This window comes from Zea mays, chromosome 9, assembly GCF_902167145.1.
Source record: "Zea mays cultivar B73 chromosome 9, Zm-B73-REFERENCE-NAM-5.0, whole genome shotgun sequence".
Taxonomy (NCBI): Eukaryota; Viridiplantae; Streptophyta; class Magnoliopsida; order Poales; family Poaceae; genus Zea; species Zea mays.
Genome location: NC_050104.1, coordinates 89,098,760 through 89,120,089, shown reverse-complemented (window position 1 = coordinate 89,120,089; position 21,330 = coordinate 89,098,760). Strand labels below are relative to the sequence as shown.

The following is a 21,330-nucleotide window of genomic DNA, read 5'->3' as shown; positions in this document are numbered from 1 at the left end:
ATTCTGGAATTATTGTTCTTTGTCAAGGCAAAGGTATAAATGTAACCAAACATCATGTTTTAATATCTCAATTTATATTATAAAATGAGCAAATGATGTTATTCATTCTGGATATTCTTTAATGTTTTATACTTTATATTTCATTTCGCATTATTTTATTTCTGATTACGAAGGTAGGACCTTTGTAATTTATCATCCATGACCTTCGTCCGAAGCTCATTAAATCCTCAGGGAAATAATGCTTGAGCGGACGAAGGGCTTTGACATTTAACATTTTATGTTGCCTTGTTCTTAATTCATAGCATTTGAGAACAAGTCCCCAACAATGTCTTCTTTGTTTAATTACCCATATAGAAAAGGCTACATGTCAACTTTGTATTGTAGGGACATGTCGGTATAATAGTTACAAAATTTAAATTTTCATCACCTCTAGATGACTCGGGCTTTATTGGTAGTCCTTTATTTCATTTCCGTGCTTTACGATGCTTCCTATTGTTCCCATTTTTTTGTTCAATGGACATCGTGGCATATCTTTTCTTATCCCTATGCCTCTTACATTCATTAGCATCGACCATTGGTCCAAGCGAGTATGATGAAGTACCACATGAGTGGATATATAGAAAAGGAATCCAAATCCGTCGAATCGCTCATGTTATGATCTTCTACATTCTAGGTCTCCGCGTTCCATCATCTAGCTTATGTTCTTCATGTAGCATTCAGATCGAATGACTCTATGAAATTACGTCGATACTTCCACATATTATGGGTAACGTAGGAGACATCCCTATTTTTTCCCGGGGTCTTAATTACCACTGCTTAACTTTCAATTCGCCTCTAACCATCAAATTAAATGTGAATAACCCGTCCTCCTCTCTTTGAAACAAGGGGCGCTTCCGGTTCTGTGTGTGCTTCAAACAATTTTGTCTTCTCCAGTTACCATATCTCTAGAGTCAATAATTTTCTATGAGGAACTATTGAACTAAATCACTTGCTGCCATTAACTTTGTGTTTCACTGTTCCTCTACTTATTATGTTTAAATCATTATTCGACATGTGTGTAGTAACTTTTTTACCTTTAATGCTGGTGTTTGAGATGTTTGTAAATGGTGTGCGACCAACATTATGCCCCATCAGATATGTTTCTATTGGTTCTCCATTTTCACTAAAGAAAATCTGCTAGGGACAATGTACTGGTTTAGTTACTTTCACACACAATCTGATGCCTATTGTCACTAGGTATCAGTTTGCACACATTTTTACGAGAAACCTATTATTGTTGCCACACAGTTTGACACAATTTATGCAGTTCTCAAGCACACCAAGTTTCACAGACTGTTGTAACATAACAAACAAATTCATAGTCAACCAAAATATCAGCGTCTGACGTGTTCTTTTTTCGTCTTGACAATTTACAATTGAGATTAAAAAACTAGATTATCTGTTTATTACAATGATTGTAGCGATCTCTTTAGTGTTCAAGTGTAGATTATAATGATACACACATATATTTGTATATGGAATGTTTTTGTTCTCCTCCATATTTTGTAACAATTTTTCAGTTTCATTTAGAATGTATGGGCAAGGGCTGATAACATTGAATCAGTGATACTTATGTATGAAGAGCAAAGCTATGATTTTTATTGCATACATAATCCCTCCATATTACAAATATTTATGACTGTTGATTTAGATACATAATTATCAAATCCCCACTATAACAAGCTAAGACATGTTTGAACCCGGTACCACAGTTGCCAAATAAGCCCGTCTCCTCTCTAGATATCTGTCGATGAAATAAGTCTTTGGATTATGCACCAAGAAGCACCGAATTGCTGCAATTTAGAAAATGATACGTGAGAACATGATTACTTACGATTACTTGATACCCTTGTTTTAACTTATTGCAAGAACCACTCACTCTACAGTCAATGTATAGTGTGATGCTCTGGATCGAAATGAACGGTGCTATGGTCCGAGGTTTGCACGCATCATATTGTTTTGATAGAAATATATAATTTAGAATAATATTATTAAAATTGAGTAAAAGTCAAAAAAATTTAGGTACATGAGAAATTATTGTGTAGCTTATTACGACATAGCATAGTTCTGATAATTATGCTCTTGTTATCTCTAGCTAACACCCACCGTAGAGCATTTCTTTGCAACAGGTGAGGCCATATCCCCACGACGATTATATCCCACCTATAAATAAAGATTTTATTATTTGAATAAAACATAACTGTCGGGTACCGTAATTAGGGGTACCCCCAATGCTTCTTAATCCGGCTGGAAAGCATCTTCAGAACAAACCATACGCGGCTGATAAATTGCGGTTCAAGTCAAGGCCACGCTTACCAAGGGACGCGACCTCATCCGAGCCCAGCCTCGGGCGGGAACAGTAGTCCCGGACAGATTCACGCCTCGCCCGAGGGTCCCCTCAGGCGATGAGCGCACCCTCGGCTCGCCTGAAGCCTAGCCTGGGCAGACTTTGTCGTGCAGCAACCTTGGCCAAATCACCTTACCAGCCGATCGTATCGCATGCGCATTTAATGCGGGGATCGCCTGACACCTTATCCTGACACGCGTGCCTCAGTCGGCAAGGTCGAAGTGACCGCAGTCACTTCGCCCCTTTACTGACCGAACTGACAGGAAAACATCGTTGTTCGCCCCGCTCCGGCTATTGTGCCAACCACCAGGATAAAGCTAAGTCACGATCTCCCACGAGTTTGGCCTCGGGTGCAGCAGGGGGCTCCGCCTCGCCCGACCTCAGGCCTTGGCCTCCGCCTCCGCCTCGGAAGAAGATCTCCGCCTCGCCCGACCCCAGGCCTCGGCCTCAGCCTCGGCCTCGGGAGGAGTCACAACCTCGCCCAAGCCCAGCCTCGGCCTCAGGAGAAGTCTCCGCCTCGCCCGACCTGGGCCTCGGACCGACTACGCTACAGGGGATACATCATTACCCTACTCCTAGCTAGCTGCCTCAGGCTATGAAGGAACAAGACCGGTGTCCCATCTAAGGTTACTCCGGTAACAGGTAATGATGGTTCCCCGCGTGCGCCCATGACGTCGGATTGCTCTCAACCTCCTACGGAAGCAAGACAACGTCAGCAGGATCCATGCCACGCCGACAGTTGTGCTTCTATAGTGCTCAAGGTGCTTCTCCGACGGCCACGTTAGCCCGTCTATAGGGCTCAAGGCACTTCTCCGGCGGCCACGGTAGCTCGCAGCTACACCCCATTGTACAGTTGGGCATCTCCTTGTATCTATAAAAGGGGATGTCCAGGGCCTTCCTAGGGGACGATGCGGTGGACACACGTTCACACCGTGGACACACGTACGACCTCGCCCTCGCGCGACACTTGTAACCCCTACTACAAGCACCCCGGTGCGAGATAACATAAGCCTCATTTCTCTCTTGTGTTCCATCTTGCATCAACCCATCTGGGCAGGGACACGCAACAACAAATTTACTGGTCGGTTGATGGTCCTCGCGGGTCCGAAACACCGACAATAACAAATTTTCAATGTTTTTTTAAAATGTAGCTATGAATCAGTGACCTGGAATCCATATGGATTGCCTCTCGTACGACCTTCAACCGATGTGCTCTAATAGCGCGAAATGAATAACTATTCCAATTATATCTAAGCCATTCACATATGATTAGTTAATTTTGTATAATTTATAGGGTTAAGTAGGTATAAATATATCTAATAAATATGGGTCGTTACCTACAAAAGTCTTATGAGATTGTTGGACGACATCAGCAAATCACATAAGATGTTTTAGATATGGAGGGAACTGAATTGGCATGTTGAATGGCTCCACAACAGTATGTGTTGCCAATGTCAATTTTAGCCTATGTACAAAATTCCGAAATTGCCAGTGTCGGCGTTTCGACCCCGGGGGGTCCCTGGACCGACGAGTAAAAATTGTCGCTGCGTGTCCCAGCCCAGATGGGTTGGCGCGAGATGGAACACAAGGGGGGAAAACGCGGCTCGTGTTATCCTGCGCCAGGGGGATGCACTTGCAGTAGGGGTTACAAGCATTCGCAAGGGAGAGAGAGAGAGAGTGAGCCGGTTCGTCAGCCCGTCCTCCCACGCGACCACCCTCCCGCATGAGGGCCCTGGACCTTCCTTTTATAAATGCAAGGAGAGGGTCCAGGTGTACAATGGGGGTGTAGCTATGCGCTAACGTGTCCGGCAGAGAGGTGCCAAAGCCCTTTGTACATGCCAACATGGTTGCCGGAGAGGTGCTAGAGCCCTGTGTACGCGGTGTCGTGGCCGTCGGAGGAGCGCTTGAGCCCTGTAGAGGCACAGCTGTCGGGGCTGCTGGGACCTTGCTGATGTCTCCTTGCTTCCATAGGGGGCTGAGAACCGCCGTCGTCATGGACGCATGCGGGGAGCCATCATTACTTGTTACCGGGGCAAGCTTGGATGGGACGCCGGTCTTGTTCCCCCGTAGCCTGAGCTCGCTAGGGGTAGGGTAATGATGTATCCCCTGTGGCGCGGTCGGTCCGAGCCCAAGGTCGGGCGAGGCGGAGACTCCTCCTGAGGCCGAGACCGAGGTCGGGCGAGGACGCGATTCCACCCGAGGTTGAGGTTGAGGCCGAGCCTTGGGGTCGGGCGAGGCGGAGACCACCTTCCGAGGCTGAGGCGGGGGCCGAGCCCTGGGGGTCGGGCGAGGCAGAGACCTCCTCCTGAGGCCAAGGCCCAAGGTCTGGCGAGGCGGAGCTTCCTGTTGCGCCTGAGGCTAGACTTAGCTGTTGTCAGCCTCACCCTGGCGGGTGGCACAACAGTCAGAGAGGGGCGAGCGGCGCTGTTTTCCTGTCAGGTCGATCAGTGGAAGGGTGAAGTGACTGTGGTCACTTCGACCTTGCTGACTGAGGCACGTGTGTCAGGATAAGGCCTCAGGCGATCCTCGCATTGAATGCGCCTGCGATACGGTTGGTTGGTGAGGCGATTTGACCAAGGTTGCTTCACAACGAAGCCTGCCCGAGCTAGGCTTCGGGCGAGTTGAGGGTGCGCCCGTTGCTTGAGGAGGCCCTCGGGCGAGGCGTGAATTCGCCTGGACTACTGTTCCCACCCGAGGCCAGGCTCGGGTGGGGCGAGATCGCGTCCCTTGAGTAGATGAAGCCTTGACCTACATTGCGCCCATCAGTCTCTGTAGCTTGTGCTGATGGTGGTTACCAGCCGTGTTTAGGAGCGTTGGGGGTACCCCTAATTACGGTACCCGATAGTAGCCCTCGAGCCTCAAAGGGAGTGTTGGTACTCGCTTGGAGGCTTTGCCGCACTCTTTTGTGAGGGGACTGGCCTTTCTCGGTTACACTTTGTTCCGGTGGGTGCGCGCGAGCGCACCCGCCGGGTGTAGCCCCCGAGGCCTCGGAGGAGTGGTTTGACTCCTTCGAGGTCTTAATGCCTTTCGTGATGCCTCGGCCGATCTGGTTGTTCCCTCATGCGACCTGATCGTAGCCCGGGTGCATGGTCAGGTTCCGAGTTTTCAGGCTGGTTTGTTGACGCTGTCAACGGTTTGGCCGTAGCCAGGTTTACGAGAGCATCTCCTGAGCCTCTGCACAGAGCGAGAGGACGATCAAGGACTGTCTCGACTTTTATCATACGCCCCTTCATCGCATTTCCGCAAGGAGGAAGGGGGGAAAGCGCCATGTTACCCTCGGAGGGCGCCGAACATGGCGTCTCCAGTGAGTTGCTAATGGGTGATCCGAGTGGACGCCCGTGCCCTGTTCGATAAGGGTCGGCTAGTGGCCCAGAGGCGCGCTCCAAAAGTACCTGCAGGTGATTTGCCGGACCCGGTCCCGTTCGATAGGGTCCAAGGGCTCAATGCCTCCCTCTGGTGGGATTCTGTTACAAAATTGCTCCTGCTGGTCTTGGAAATGTCCTAGGGTACCTCGGGAGCGTAACCCGAGCCTCAGCCATGTATCGGACGTACCCAGAGTCATCCCTCGCTCTGCGTACTCTAGGGCAGCTGTCGAACCCTTCTGAGGGGCCAGCCTTCGAACCCCTGATCAGTAGTGGGCGCGGAGCCCGAGTGCTCTGGGGCGGCTGTCGAACCCTTTCGAGGGGCCAGCCTTCGAACCCCTGATCAGTAGGAGGGCTCGGGGCCCGCTTCCTTCGCGGAGAAGGATCCCTTTCGGAATATCCCCTTTCCCGGTCCCTATAGCAAGAGAGAGAAAGGGGAGGAGGAAAAGGATATGAATTTAAATGGTGTGGCACACCTTTTTTGATGCAGTCATCATGGTGGAGGTGAAACGACGCCTGCTTCGCCTGCCAAAGGTGGCGCTTGCCCTGCCGAGGAGTTAATGCGACGGGATGGGCGGTTCGCGGGGCGGCCGCATGCGCGAGCCGTTCAAGGAACGGAACACGGGCGCGTCGTCTTCACGCCATGGGAGAAGGCACCCCTGCTGCTCTAGAGGGGACGTGAGCCTGAAGACGATTTGACCGCCGCTTTCGCTTGTCTGCTGCCGCCATTACTGCCGGTCCACTTTTGGCCATATCGGCCTTCGCACCTCCTCCCACGGCTGACTGACCCGTGATCGATGTGCTCGATTGGCACTGTTGGGCCATGCGCATGGTTGCCTCGAGTTGCGGCACCGGTTCCACAGTCGAGGAGGCGCGACATTGGCGCAAGTGGCGGTGCGGTTGCTTGCACGTAGTAACCGGCGCGCCGGTTACATGACGTGTGGGTCTGGGCCTCTATGCTGGATGCGTCGAAGCCGAGGGGGTGCGCCCTCGTGGTGCGGTTGCACGCCACCTGCATGGCGGTCCGCCCTTTCGACCGCTGGTTTCGGCGAGGATGGAGGAGTGCTTGTAACCGTGGGGCGGCTACACGCTCCGCACGCGGCGGTTTGGCTTCTTCTGTTCCGGGCCAACTTGCATGACGTGTGGGACCCAGCCCCCGTGTCGTAGGGGGAGGACCCTGGAGCACGTCGGTGAAGACTTTGTCCGTGACGCCTGAGGACGCGAGTGGGGAGAGCCGCCTTTAAAAAGGGATCGATCCCCCGGGCGGTAGCCATGCCTTCGCACTCCCCTTATGCATCACGCCCTTCCACCTTCCGTGCCCCTGGATGGGGAGCGCCCGTGTTGCCTTTGTCTTGTTGTTGGAGGAGCGCAACCTCACGGAGGTTGGCACCCTTCAGCCATCGCTCGGCTTCAAGGATTTTCATCAGGCAGCCCGGCTGCATTCCCTCACCAATGGTCACCCAGGATGGTGACCACCAGTTCGATGGTGGGGAGAAGTAAGCCGGGCTGCGGCCTCTGCCCTGCCCTCAGCTTCAAGGATCCTCACCATCCTTGCTGGGGAGGAGGGCGGGGCGAGCCGGGGCGAGCCGGGGCTTGCCTCCGCGTGGGCTGGCGACCCGCTTCTTCCTCTGGCATTCGGGGGAGGAAGACATCCTCCAGCTCTACGGAGGAGGCGTCCTCCAGCCATGCGAGGGAAGGTGAACTGCCGCTGCCTGGCCAGGGTGCAGCATTCCGTCTTCCGTCCGGGCGACTGTGGCCGGCTGCACCGGGGGGTCGCACAACACGTCATACGCCGCGAGGGCGGTACTCGTGTTCTGGGATGGTCCCGTTCTCATTCTTGTGGCGAGAACAGGAGTGAGGACCTACCGGTGCGCTTTGGGGCGGCCGGCGCTCGTTGGTGCGGTGTTGGTGGGCAGGTGGCTACCGGAGAAGGTTTCTCCGCCGACGAGACCGTCGGTGCCACCTACGGCCCGGGCCTCCGGCTCTTTGGCTTTAATGGCCTGTTCTCGTCCCCCGCGAGGGGACGTGAACGAGGGCCTTTCAGTAGCAGCGTTTGCCCTGAGGCCGTCCATGTAGATGTCTTGTCGCCCGAGACGGAGGTCGTTGTCGCTGCTGCAGTGGTCGGCGGCGAGCCACCTGGACTTTGTTATCCCACAGGCCCTCTGGTGTGGAGGTTGTTCATGCCCACGGGAGTGGAACCGGAGTTCCGTTTGTAATGCTACCTTGAGTGCCGGTATATGTTCATTGTGGCTGTCGGGGCCTGAACATCTGGGTATTTGGGCGTGAAGCCATGTTTCTTCCTCATTTCGAGCACTAGGACTCGCCTGTCGGCTGGCTGAACCGCTTAACCGAGTGTGAGTTGCCCTGCGCGGAAGGTGACGAGTGAGGTATCCATATCCCGGAGGCGTAGGAGTCCCTCGGCTCGGTCGGCCTTGCCGCTTAAGGCTTCCCTTGCTCAGTTATAGAACCCTCGGCTGCTCTGCGATGAGCCGGAGCCGGAGGCAGCGGTGTCAGCGTGGACAGAGGCTTCGTCGGCCCCGGAGCACGTGGCTTCCCAGGCCGAGGAGGTGCAGCAGCGGCGGCTGGAGCTTGGCCAGGTCGTCCGCTAGCGGGACCAACCCTGGAGTCACACTGCCGAGGCCGTGAATCGGGCTGATGTCCTCGGGGGACAGCTGGCTGAGGCTACGGAGCGGCCGGTCGAGGTGTCTGCTCGGGCCGGGACCCTTGTGGAGACCTTGGCTATGATGGCCTGAGCATGGTGCTGGCGTCCTCCTTCGAGGTGGAGATCCTTCCGCCCGTGTCGCCGTCCGAGGCCGGGCCAGATCCCGCCGAAGGCGGAAACGACGCCGAGGGTGCTGCTGCTCCCTCTGTCGATGTCTGATCCTACAGGAACAGTTTATCTGTAGTATGCGTATGTTTTTCGCGGCCGCCGAGGCCCAAACATATTATCGTCATGTTATAAAGCTGTGTTTCCTTTCCTCTTGTTTCGAGTATCAGGACTTGTTCGTCGGTAGCAGAATCGCTTATCCGAGCGAGAGTTACTTTTTCGCGGAAGGTGATGAGTGAGGTATCCGTATCCCAGAGGCATAGGAATCCCTCGGCTCAATTGGCCTCGCCGCTTACGTGCACTCTTACTCGTTCGTAGGATTCTGTTATCGATATAGTCGAGAAGGCACGAAAATCGTTCTGGCAGAAAAGTTTTCGAGCGTTAAGACTTGTTCGACAGCAGAATCGCTTATCCGAGTGTGAGTTACTTATCACAGAAGGTGATGAGTGAGGTATCCGTATCCCAGAGGCGTAGGAGTCCCTCGGCTCGGTCGGCCTTGCCGCTTACGTGTACTCTCGTCGTTTTCAGGATCCCGCTATCAAAATTGTCGAAAAACGCGAAAGATGTTCTGGCAGAAAGACTTTTTCCGAGGAAAATTTTGACGCAGAGGGGGTTCCCCCCTTCTAGCCCCCGAGGGAGGGTCGGGCTTTGCCGAGGCAAGGCTGACCCTTCCTTGACGGTTAGACTTTATTTTTGTATGTATAGAAAATGAGGTATATGAATGGCTTGAAAACATTTTAAGGGTAAAAGCGACGTAGCTGTCGGATGTTCCAGACGTTGCTATAGACCTCGCCCTGACCGTTGGCCAGCTTGTATGTTCCGGGCTTCAAAATCTTGGCGATGATGAACGACCCTTCCCAGGGAGGAGTAAGCTTGTGGTGCCCTCGGGCGTCCTGCCACAACCAAAGTACCAAGTCTCCCACCTGGAAGTCTCAGGGCCGAACCCCTCGGGCGTGATAGCGTCGCAGAGACTGCTGATACCGCGCCGAGTGTAGTAAGGCCACGTGAGTCTTCTCGGCTGGTCTTGTTGCTTTGGTCGTCGTACGCCTTTGTCCTCGAGGAACCGTATTCTAAGTCTGTGGGCAAGATAGCCTCGGCCCCATAGACTAGAAAGAACGGTGAGAATCCCGTGGCTCGGCTTGGCGTCGTCCTCAGACTCCAGACCACTGAGGGTAGCTCTTTCATCCATCGCTTGTCGAACTTGTTGAGGTCGTTGTAGATCCTCGGTTTAAGTCCCTGCAGAAGCATACCGTTGGCATGCTCCACCTGCCCATTCATCATGGGGTGAGCCACAGCGGCCCAGTCCACACGGATGTGGTGGTCCTCGCAGAAGTCCAGGAACTTCTTCCCAGTGAACTGGGTGCCATTGTCGGTGATGATGGAGTTCAGGACCCCAAAGCGATGGATGATGTTGGTGAAGAACGCCACCGCCTGCTCGGACCTGATGCTGGTTAGGGGTCGGACCTCGATCCACTTGGAGAATTTGTCGATGGCGACCAGCAGGTGCGAGAAGCCCCCGGGTGCCTTTTGCAAGGGACCAACGAGGTCTAGACCCCACACAGCAAACGGCCAGGTGATGGGTATTGTCTGCAGGGCCTGAGCGGGCAGTTGCGTCTGTCTCGCGTAGAATTGACACCCTTGGCAAGAGCGTACAATCCTAGTGGCGTCGGCCACCGCGGTCGGCCAGTAGAAGCCTTGTCGGAAGGCGTTTCCAAAGAGGGCTCGAGGTGCTGCATGGTGACCGCAAGCCCCCCAAGTGTATCTCTTGCAATAGCTTCTGTCCTGCGGCGACATATATGCATTGTTGGAGAATGCTTGAGGGGCTGCGGTGGTAGAGCTCCTTTTCATCACCCAGTAAGACGAACGACTTGGCGCGCCGCGCCAGTCGCCGAGCTTCGGCCTTGTCGAGGGGTAGCTCTCCTCGGTGGAGATATTGCAGGTACGAGGTTTGCCAATTTCGATTAGGCGTGACCCCATCCCGCTCTTCCTCGACACGCAGTGCCTCATCCTCGTCGGCCAAGGATACCTCGGGCTGGGCCGAGGCCTCCTCGGGGTGGACCGAGGCCTCCTCGGGCTGGGCCGAGGCTTCCTCGGGCTCGGGCGTGTCGTCGGTCTTGACGGAGGGTTGATGTATGTCTCTGGAGAAGACGTCCGAGGGAACTGTTGTCCGCCCCGAGGCTATTTTTGCCAGCTCATCCGCAGTCTCGTTGTACCTTCGAGCGATGTGGTTGAGCTCGAGCCCGTAGAACTTGTCTTCTAGGTGCTGAACTTCGTCGCAGTAGGCCTCCATCTTCCAGTCGCGGCAGTGAGAGTTCTTCATGACTTGGTCAATGACAAGTTGCGAGTCGCCATGAGCGTCGAGGCGCCGAACCCCTAGCTCGATGGCGATGCGCAACCCGTAAACCAGAGCCTCGTACTCGGCCACGTTGTTTGATGCCGGGAAATGGAGGCGCAGCACATAGCGGAGGTGCTTCCCGAGGGGTGAGATGAAGAGCAGGCCCGCACCTGCTCCTATTTTCATCAGCGACCCATCGAAGTACAAGGTCCAGAGTTCCGGTTGGATCGGAGCTGTTGGTAGCTGGGTGTCGACCCATTCAGCCACGAAGTCCGCCAAGACTTGGGACTTGATGGCCTTCCGAGGAGCGAACGAGATTGTCTCGCCCATGATCTCCACCGCCCACTTTGTTATCCTACCCGAGGCCTCTCGGCACTGGATGATCTCCTCCAGCGAGAAGGATGACACCACAGTCACCGGATGAGACTCGAGGTAGTGTCGCAACTTTCGCCGCGTCAGAATTACTGCGTACAGTAGCTTCTGAATTTGCGGGTAGCGGATCTTGGTCTCGGATAGCACTTCGCTAACGAAGTAGACCGGCCTTTGGACGAGCAGTGCATGCCCTTCTTCTCGTCTCTCGACTATGATCACGACGCTGACCACCTGAGTGGTTGTGGCTACGTAGATCAAGAGGGCTTCTTCCGCAGCGGGGGGCACCAAGATGGGCGCGTTTGTAAGGAGGGCCTTTAAGTTTCCGAGGGCTTCCTCGGCCTCGGGGGTCCAAGTGAAGCGCTCGGTCTTCCTTAAGAGGCAGTACAAGGGTAGGCCTTTTTTGCCGAGGCGCGAGATGAAGCGGCTCAGAGCCGCAAGGCATCCCATGACCCTCTGTACTCCTTTCAAGTCTTTGATAGGCCCCATGTTGGTGATGGCCGCGATTTTCTCCGGGTTGGCCTCAATGCCCCGCTCGGAGACGATGAACCCCAGAAGCATGCCTCGGGGGACTCCGAAGACACACTTCTCGGGGTTGAGCTTCACGCCCTTCGCTCTCAGACACTTGAATGTCGTTTCAAGGTCAGAGAGAAGGTCGGAGGCTTTCCTCGTCTTGACTATGATGTCATCGACATAAGCCTCGACCGTTCGGCCGATGTGCTCTCCGAACACGTGGTTCATGCACCTTTGGTATGTCGCACCTGCATTCCTCAAGCCAAATGGCATAGTAGTATAGCAGTACATGCCAAAAGGTGTGATGAAAGAAGTCGCGAGCTGGTCGGACTCTTTCATCTTGATTTTGTGATAACCTGAGTAGGCGTCGAGGAATGACAGGGTTTCGCACCCAGCAGTGGAATCCATGATTTGATCGATGCGAGGCAGAGGGTAGGGAACCTTCGGACATGCCTTGTTTAGACTAGTGTAGTCTACGCACATCCTCCATTTCCCACCTTTCTTTTTCACAATCACATGGTTGGCTAACCATTCGGGATGGAATACCTCTTTGATGAACCCTGCAGCCATCAGCTTGTAGATCTCCTTGCCTATGGCTCTGCGCTTTTCTTCGTCGAAACGGCGCAGAGGCTGCTTCACGGGTCGGGCTCTAGCTCAGATATCTAGCGAGTGCTCGGCGACATCCCTCGGTATGCCCGGCATGTCCGAGGGACTCCACGCAAAAACTTTGGTGTTTGCGTGGAGAAAGTCGACGAGCACTGCTTCCTATTTGGGGTCGAGCTTGGAGCCGATCTGGACTTGCTTGCAGGTGTCGTTGCTGGGGTCGAGAGGGACGGACTTAACCGCCTTTGCTGGCTCAAAGTTGCCGGCATGGCACTTCGCATCTGGCACCTCCTTGGAGAGGCACTCCAGGTCGGCGATGAGGGCCTCGGACTCGGCGAGGGCCTCAGCGTACTCCACGCACTCCACGTCGCATTCGTACGCGTGTCGGTACGTGGAGCCGACGGTGATGACCCCGTTGGGACCCGACATCTTGAGCTTGAGGTAGGTGTAGTTGGGGACGGCCATGAACTTGGCGTAGCATGGTCTCCCCAGCACCGCGTGGTAGGTTCCTCGGAACCCGACCACCTCGAACGTGAGGGTTTCCTTTCGGAAGTTGGAGGGAGTACCGAAGCAGACGGGCAGATCGAGTTGTCCAAGGGGCCGGACGCGCTTCCCGAGGATGATCCCGTGAAAGGGCGCCGCACCAGCCCGGATCGTGGACAGATCGATCTCCAAGAGCCTGAGGGTCTCGGCGTAGATGATGTTGAGGCTGCTGCCTCCGTCCATGAGGACCTTGGTGAGCCTGGTGTTGCCGATGACGGGGTCGACAACGAGCGGGTACTTTCCTGGGCTCGGCACGCAGTCGGGGTGGTCGCCTTGGTCGAAGGTGATGGGCTTGTCGGACCAGTCTAGGTAGACTGGCGCCGCCACCTTTACCGAGCAGACCTCCCGGCGCTCCTGCTTGTGGTGCCGAGCCGAGGCGTTCGCCACTTGCCCACCGTAGATCATGAAACAGCCGTGGACCTCGGGGAACTCCTCTGCCTTGTCGCCCTCCTTCTTGTCGTTGTCCTGGCCTTTGCCACCTTCCGCCGGGGGCCCGACCTTATGGAAGTAGCGCCCAAGCATGACACATTTCTCAAGGGTGTGCTTGACGGGGCCCTGGTGATAGGGGCACGACTCCTTGAGCATCTTGTCGAATAGGTTGGCCCCTCCGGGAGGCTTCCGAGGGTTCCTGTGCTCGACAGTGGCGACAAGATCTGCGTCGGTGGCGTCGCGCTTTGCTTGCGACTTCTTCTTGGCCTTCTTCTTCGTGCCGCGCTGGGCAGACGCCTCGGGGACGTCTTCCTGCTGGCGTCCCTGAGGCTGCTTGTCCTTCCGGAAGATGGCCTCGACCGCCTCCTGACTAGAGGCGAACTTGGTGGCGATGTCCATCAACTCGCTCGCCTTGGTGGGAGTCTTGCGGCCTAGTTTGCTCACCAGGTCGCGGCAAGTGGTGCTGGCGAGGAATGCCCCAATGACATCTGAGTCGGTGATGTTGGGCAGCTCGGTGCGCTACTTCGAAAATCGCCGGATGTAGTCTCACATGGATTCCCCTGGCTGCTGGCGGCAGCTTCGGAGATCCCAAGAGTTCCCAGGGCGCACGTACGTGCCCTGGAAGTTTCTAGCGAAGGCTTTGACCATATCGTCCCAATTGGAGATCTGCGCAGGAGGCAGATGCTCCAGCCAGGCTCAGGCGGCGTCGGAGAGGAACAGGGGGAGGTTGCGGATGGTGAGGTTGTCATCGTCCGTTCCACCTAGCTGGCAGGCCAGCCGGTAGTCCGCAAGCCACAGTTCCGGCCTCGTTTCCCCCGTGTACTTAGTGATGGTAGTCGGGGCTCGGAACCGGGTCGGGAACGGCGCCCGTCGTATGGCCCGGCTGAAGGCTTGTGGACCTAGTGGTTCGGGCGAGGGGCTCCGCTCCTCCTCACTGTCGTAGCGTCCCCCACGCCTGGGGTGGTAGCCTCAGTGCACCTTCTCGTCGAGGCGGGCTCGACGGTCGTGACGGTCGCGACGGTGTTGCTCATTGCTGAGGCGACCCGGGGCCGCAGGCGTCGCGTCCCGCGTGCGCCCGGTGTGGACCGAGGCTTCCCACATGAATCGGGAAGTCGTTGCGCGATGCTCCAGGGGGCACCCTTGCCTTCGGGAGGCAGAGCTCTCGGCCCGTCGGACCGTGGCGTCCTCCAGGAGATTCTTGAGTTCTCCCTAGATACGCCGCCCCTCGGTGGTGGATGGCTCCGGCATTGCTCAGAGCAGTATTGCCGCTGCAGCCAGATTCTGGCCGACCCCACTGGAGGCCGGGGGCAGCCTTGCCCTGGCATCGTCAGCGATACGACGCTGAACGTCCCAGGCCTGATGACGCGCTTCTCCGGCGAGTGCTTGGCCTGCCCACTTCTGCTTGATGTTTTGCCGGAGCTGCACAAGTTGTCCTGCTTCCTTGTCGAGCTTGGCCTGCATCTCACGGATTTGCTCGAGCTGTGTGTCCTGACCCCCCGCAGGGACTGGGACCACAGCTAGCTCCCGCAGGATGTCAACGCGAGGCGCAGGCCCAGGGGGATCGTCATCCTTCGGCATACCAAGGTGGTTGCCTTCGTCGTGACCCCCTAGATCGACGTGGAAACATTCGCGACTTGGGCCACTGCCCTCGTCGTCAAGGCTGTGGGCATCATCGCATCAATCGGAGAGGCAGTAGTCACATGCGGTCATGAAGTCTCGCATGGCACTAGGAGCGCGGAGCCCGAAGAAATCCCAACTAGAGTCGGGCTCGTCTTCTTCCTCGGAACCCGGGGGCCCGTAGGTCGAGACGGCCGTCAGTCGGTCCCAGGTTGACCACATATGGTACCCCGGAAGGTTAGGATATGCCTTTATGAAAGCGCTCACCGAAGCGGGGTCGCTTGGTGGATCGAAGCTGAATCTAAAAGGCACAGGGTGGAAAACGGACGGTACCTCTCGATCGATGGACGGTGATGAAGTCGCGTCGGGGACGGACTGCACCGTTATCTCAGGTACGAGGCTAAATCCCAGCAAGCCCTCCGCGAGAGTGCTGGCGTCATCTGTCCGCTTGGGGTTGGCACGTTGCGGGGAAACGACACTCGCCGTCGTCTCAGGCGCGAGGGCAACGCCCGACATGTCCCCCGCTAGGGTGCCGGCTTCGTCGACTCGCTCGACAGCCGACGAGGTGCCGCCTCCTACCTGGCCACGGTTGCCCCGCCTCCTCCTCCTATGGCGAGGAAGGTGGCGGGACAAGCCCGGATGCTGCTCTTCCGCCATGGGGGGAAAACGTCGTCGAGTCCGCCGCCGCCGGGCGGGCTGATGGCCGTCGTTGTCGCTGCCGCGCCACGGAGGAAGGAGTACCATGTCGTAGCTGCCGTCGAGGGACATGAACTCGAGACTCCCGAAACAGAGCAGCGTCCCGGGCTGAAGAGGTTGCTGGAGACTACCCATCTGGAGCTCAACGGGAAGTTGTTCGGCAACACGCAACAGGCCCCTACCTGGCGCGCCAACTATCGGCGTTTCGACCCTGGGGGGGTCCCTGGACCGACGAGTAAAAATTGTCGGTGCGTGTCCCAGCCCAGATGGGTTGGCGCGAGATGGAACACAAGGGGAAAAACGCGGCTCGTGTTATCCTGCGCCAGGGGGATGCGCTTGCAGTAGGGGTTACAAGCGTTCGCGAGGGAGAGAGAGAGAGTGAGTCGGTTCGTTAGCCCGTCCTCCCGCGCGACCACCCTCCCGCATTAGGGCCCTCGACCTTCCTTTTATAGATGCAAGGAGAGGGTCCAGGTGTACAATGGGTGTGTAGCTATGCGCTAACGTGTCCGACAGAGAGGTGCCAGAGCCCTGTGTACATGCCAACGTGGCTGCTGGAGAGGTGCTAGAGCCCTGTGTACGCGGTGTCGTGGCCGTCGGAGGAGCGCTTGAGCCCTGTAGAAGCATAGCTGTCGGGGCTGCTGGGACCTTACTGACGTCTCCTTGCTTCTGTAGGGGGCTGAGAACCGCCATCGTCATGGACGCACGCGGGGAGCCATCATTACTTGTTACCGGGGCGAGCCTGGATGGGACGCCGGTCTTGTTCCCCTGTAGCCTGAGCTAGCTAGGGGTAGGGTAATGATGTATCCCCTGTGGCGCGGTCAGTCCGAGCCCAAGGTCGAGCGAGGCGGAGACTCCTCCTGAGGCCGAGGCCGGGGTCGGGCGAGGACGCGATTCCGCCCGAAGTCGAGGTTGAGGCCGAGCCCTGGGGTCTGGCGAGGCGGAGACCACCTTCCGAGGATGAGGCGGGGGCCGAGCCCTGGGGTCGGGCGAGGCGGAGACCTCCTCCTGAGGCCGAGGCCCAAGGTCGGGCGAGGAGGAGCTTCCTATTGCGCCTGAGGCTGGACTTAGCTGTTGTCAGCCTCACCCTGGCGGGTGGCATAGCAGTCGGAGAGGGGCGAGCGGCGCTGTTTTCCTATCAGGTCGGTCAGTGGAAGGGTGAAGTGACTGTGGTCACTTCAACCTTGCCGACTGAGGCACGTGTGTCAGGATAAGACGTCAGGCGATCCTCGCATTGAATGCGCCTGCGATACGGTCGGTTGGTGAGGCGATTTGGCCAAGGTTGCTTCACAACGAAGCCTGCCCGAGCTGGGCTTCGGGCGAGTCGAGGGTGCGCTCATTGCTTGAGGAGGCCCTCGGGCGAGGCGTGAATTCGCCTGGACTACTGTTCCCGCCCGAGGCCAGGCTCGGGCGGGGCGAGATTGCGTCCCTTGAGTAGACGAAGCCTTGACCTGAATTGCGCCCATCAGTCTCTGCAGCTTGTGCTGATGGTGGTTACCAGCCGTGTTTAGGAGCGTTGGGGGTACCCCTAATTACGGTACCCGACAGCCAGCCCCCAGTTTACACAGACCGCCACTCCATGCAATGTATATGTAAATCCAAGTTGGAGTAAGGTGTCAAATCGCTGGACATTATCGTGCTATGAAATTGCTTCGATTTTTGATCCCTAGACATTTCATAATACATCTTTGTGAGTAATAGAATTACATGACTACATTGACTTAATTTTAATGTTTTGTGGAGAGACTCACAGTGATGTCTTGTAGAATGAAATGCTGGCTATCATGGCGTCTAGGAAACTTAACGACTACTCTCGCAAAAACACTCTTTATTTTTGGTAAGCGAATGGCTTAAACGTCATCAAATAACATGAGACTATATGAAACACGAGGTTTAGATTAGGTGGCCCACGAGTTCTGGTGTGACAAGTTTAATGCGTACTTATGGAGACTGAAGAAAATGGAGGGATGACTGCAACCATCCTATTTTGGTTAAGTGTAGACGGTGCTATTGATCTTATAGTATCGATCATAGCACCATTAAAAGAACCATAAAATTATGAGGAGTAAATAGCATATCACAAATAACACAAAGATACAATAAGATGCATACACAATATACAAGGACTTAATAAAGCTAGATTCACTTAAAAAAAGAGTCAACTTCGAAGGGCAACCAAGCAGATTTGCATTAATACATATTTGCCTAAAAAATATTTGTACTATTGCAGTGTGTCAAGTTGAAGGGCTAACTATCAACATTTCATAAATTAAAATGAAATCATCATTTGGCCTTAATATGATGTATTCACAATAGGGTATGTCAACAATTGTTGAGTTTTTTTGTTTTAATGAGAGAATTTTTTCCACCTGAATATGTAACCCAATTGAAATACATAATCAAGAAGTACAAGTGGTAGTAGAAAAAGGGGCAGTGTTATGAGATAGAGTAGAAAAAACTAGTAAACTGACAAAGGAGCATGTACCTATTATTGAGTTTTTTTGTTTTAAAGAGAGATTTTTCCACTTGAATATGTAAGCCAATTGAAATACATAATAAAGAAGTACAAGTGGCAGTAGAAAAAGGGGCAGTGTCATGAGATAGAGCAGCAAAAAACTGGTAAACTGACAAAGGAGCATGTACCTGAATGTGTAGATTTGATTTATTGTCTTAGAATTCAATCAACTTTTATCCACGACCCAAAGTCTAAATATACAAGAGGCAAAGTTGCTAAGAACAATAACAAAAACATCTGTAGTTGTTCATCACAAGTTACCTTAGATTTTGATGTTCAAGATATTGCTTCTCAAGATATTGTTCTTTTGGCCAGAACCTACAAGGGTATTTCAGTTTTGCAAACAAGCAAAAGGAAGAACTTCAATGAGACATTGATGTAGAACCAAGTTTTCAATTTCAACAAAATAGGCACATATGATGCTTGTACTCAACAAAGTAACTAAAAAAGTGTAAATTAGTGAAATTGTTGAAACATAAGGCCGAGATGGTCATGCATGGTAGTATGTACAGACCTAAAAACAAGGGTATAGGACTACTTGCTGTGCTTATACAATACCAACCACATGTGTTCATGCTCAGGTAAATTAATCAGAGAAAAATGCCAGTAAATGCTTCACTAAAACAATACCAGTGTTCATGCTCAGGTAAATTAATCAGAGAAAAATGGCAGTAAATGCTTCACTAAAACAATAGCAGCCAGCAAAACTGTACATGTTTCATCATTAAATGCTTCACTAAAAAATGCCCCATGTGTTCATTAATCAAAAGCGATGCAACCTCAACCAATTATTCAATGCACAATAGTGTAAGCAAGATATACCGATAAAGAAAACAAGAACATGAGTGCATTTGACATAATAGATAAAAAAATTCAAGCCAAATGAAGGACCATCTCAGACTACAATCAATTTAGTGACACATTGTTTCTATAGGATTTCTATTACGTTGAAACAGGAAAATGAAGGACCATATCGGACTAACGTGCATGAGTGTGGGTGCAGGATGGACTCGCGTGTTTCCGCAATGTGGAAACCCGCAATGTAAACATACATGTTTCATCACTAAATCAATTATCTGATTAATCAGTAAAAAGAATTTCTGTTACATTTAGTCAGAACCATCTATAGACTAAACCATTCCAGAACACAAACATCATGCAATAATACATGACTGCATTTGACATAATGGATAAAAAAATTGAAATGGACAACCTTGTTCTACAGTTTTGCAATCATAAATGATTCACAAAAAATGCCCCTATGTGCTCATGATCAGGTAGTATGTATAGTCCTAAAAAACAAGGGTATAGATTTACTTGCTCTGCTAAAAAACCCTAAACATGTATGGTTCATCAGTAAATCAATTATCTGATTAATCAGTAAACTGAATTTCTGTTACATGAAGCCAGAACCATGTTATAGACTAAACCATAACTGAACACAAACAACATCAACGTAATACATGAATGCATTTGACATAATGGATAAAAAATTGACATGGACAACAAGGATCTCCTAGTTTTGCAATCAAAAGCGATGCAATTCCAACCAATTATTCAATGCACACAGAAAATGAAGGACCATCTCGGACTGACCTGTGGGAGCATGGGCGCAGGATGGACTCTTGTGTGTCTGGACTATGGAATTGCGACCTTTTTTATGAGCTCGGGCGTGACATTTGGGGGATAGGTGCATGAATTACTTGGTATAGGAATCACTGGGAGATTGTCTACATTCCAAATCGGGGACGGAGATTGTGCGCATTCCAAATCAGGGACGGAGACTGTGCTTGACATTGCCACAATCGGCGTCGATGGCGGGGTGGAGCGGCGCATTGCCAAATCTGGCTTCCGTGGTGGTGCTTGTGGGATGTGGGGGAGCGGAGTGGGAGGCAGAGTGCGGTCAAGGTTGCGGATTACTTGCTGGATCCAGGGAGTTGGATGGGGACGCTGAATGTGGGAGCTGGGGCTAGATCCGGGGAGCGGATGGGGACACCTATTGTGGGAGGGGGAGGAAGAGTGTGGGAGATGGGTCCTCGCTCTGTAGACGTGGGTCCCAATTGGCAGTCGAGGCAACACGCATAGGCACGGTATTGCGAGGGTGCCCACGCTCCGTGCTTAAGTAGTAGTAGAGACTTAAACCCGTCCGTGATTGTACCCGTGGTTGCAATTCTAAACCTACACCCGATCCTATTGGGTTTCAGGTGGACCTCCGGTCACCCACATATTTTTTACTCTGTGTATATTCTTATACTTTAATTCAGTTATAAACAATTAAGTATCATCAACAATTAAGTTATATCTACAGATTTTAAGTCTTCTCACGTTGAGAAGCAACTAAATATGTCATGAATCATTAGCCAAGTTACTTATTTAAAATTATTACTATTGTATCTTAATACTTTTATGCAAAATAAAGAGGGGACCAAATTTCGGATCGGGTGCGGGTCACCCGTAGGTTGAAATAGAAACCCACACATACACACAGCAACAACTTCGGTCTGGGAGGCGGTAGCCTCTATTGCTAAGGATAAGTGTTCAATCTTTGTCTCTAGCGCATCTGACAAATGTGCCAAAGACACCTCGATGCAGATTGCTCCCCAGCCATTTCTAATGAAAAACATGTGCTTTGCGGCTACCTAAGGCTGGTACGAAGGCAACCAAGGCATTTGAAGCAATCTCGGAAAGCAGAGTAGGCTCTAACAACAACAAGCACAAACAACAAATGTCATGCCAATGCCGCCGGACGTCGTTCCTTTTATACGAACAACTTTTGAAATTTAACTGTTGCACTCACTGAACACCGGACCCCACTAATCAGAGTGGTTTGAAAGTAACAATTCATAGCTGTTGGGGACTTGTTCTCAAATGCTTCGAATTAAGAACAAGGCAACACAGAAAATGTTAAATAATAATGCCCTTCGTTTACTGAAGCATTATTTCCCTATGGATTTAATGAACTTCGAACGAAGGCCACGTACAAGATACCATGAAGGTTATACCTTCGTGATTAGACATACATTAATGTGAAATAAAATATAAAATACTAGACATTGTAGGAAATACAAATTACATTATTTATATATTTCATCATATAAATTTAAATGTTGAAACACAATATTTAGGTACATTTATACC

General features: G+C 52.8%; 1 long non-coding RNA gene across 1 annotated transcript; it reads right to left on the bottom strand.

The window, feature by feature from the left end:
* Window positions 1–3: 3 nt before the first annotated feature.
* Window positions 4–20,281, bottom strand: LOC103640061 (uncharacterized). Its single transcript, XR_002265028.2, has 3 exons — window positions 19,789–20,281; window positions 18,454–18,510; window positions 4–1,832 (listed from the first exon to the last, which is right to left on the bottom strand). It is a non-coding gene; the product is annotated as an uncharacterized lncRNA (long non-coding RNA).
* Window positions 20,282–21,330: the final 1,049 nt, after the last annotated feature.